Genomic DNA, 297 nt, shown 5'->3' on the forward strand with positions numbered 1-297 from the left:
AGCCCATATCTCTGGGTACTGCGTGCGGCAACCAGAGAAAAAGAAACGTGAGAACACTTGTGTTGTCTCTCACTGGCCGTTTCTACAATAATAATAATAATAATAATGATAGGGAGGAGGAGGAAGCACCTTGTCATGTGACTTGAGTTCAAATGTGGGTCCAAAATAGCGTTCTCGCAGATCTTCAATCATCTGCTTAAAAGGGCTATTCAACTTTGAGAAAGAAAAAAACATATGGTTTTGTGTTTGGGGTATATACATTACCTTGCATTGAGGAGAAACAAAGGGGAGATTGAG

General features: G+C 40.4%; 1 long non-coding RNA gene across 1 annotated transcript; it reads right to left on the reverse strand.

Annotated features, from left to right (window-relative positions):
* LOC104775529 lies at window positions 1-297 on the reverse strand. The gene is made up of 3 exons (XR_765975.1): window positions 265-297; window positions 130-192; window positions 1-18 (listed from the first exon to the last, which is right to left on the reverse strand). It is a non-coding gene; the product is annotated as an uncharacterized LOC104775529 (long non-coding RNA).

The sequence above is a fragment of the Camelina sativa genome, unplaced genomic scaffold (genome assembly GCF_000633955.1).
Source record: "Camelina sativa cultivar DH55 unplaced genomic scaffold, Cs unpScaffold17775, whole genome shotgun sequence".
NCBI lineage: Eukaryota > Viridiplantae > Streptophyta > Magnoliopsida > Brassicales > Brassicaceae > Camelina > Camelina sativa.